Here is a 307-nt window from a genome sequence, read left to right on the forward strand (position 1 = left end):
ACGCTTGTTTCCCAAACGCGCTGGGTCTGTGTCCAAGTGACAAAACTCTCGTGCCCTCTCTGAGGCTCGAACTCAGGACCTTCAGATTATGAGACTGACGCGCTGCCCACTGCGCTAAGAAGGCACCTACCTGCTCGGCCTCGCCTGAGCGCAATCAGTCATGCTAACCCTCTCCGGTTCCTGTGCCATTTCGGAAAAGCTCGCGTTCTGTCCGACGTCGTGCACCCGAAAGAAGAGTGTGCGCTGGGCCGCACACGCTTGCTGCCACCCGAGCACCTCGCCCTGATGGATCAGAACCGTTTCCGGA

General features: G+C 59.0%; 1 non-coding gene across 1 annotated transcript; it reads right to left on the minus strand.

Annotated features, from left to right (window-relative positions):
* Window positions 1–51: 51 nt before the first annotated feature.
* On the minus strand, window positions 52–124 carry TRNAM-CAU (transfer RNA methionine (anticodon CAU)). Its single transcript has one exon. It is a non-coding gene; the product is annotated as a tRNA-Met (tRNA).
* Window positions 125–307: the final 183 nt, after the last annotated feature.

Source organism: Leptonychotes weddellii, unplaced genomic scaffold (genome assembly GCF_054177405.1).
Source record: "Leptonychotes weddellii isolate Sample4059 unplaced genomic scaffold, ASM5417740v2 HiC_scaffold_160087, whole genome shotgun sequence".
Taxonomy (NCBI): Eukaryota; Metazoa; Chordata; class Mammalia; order Carnivora; family Phocidae; genus Leptonychotes; species Leptonychotes weddellii.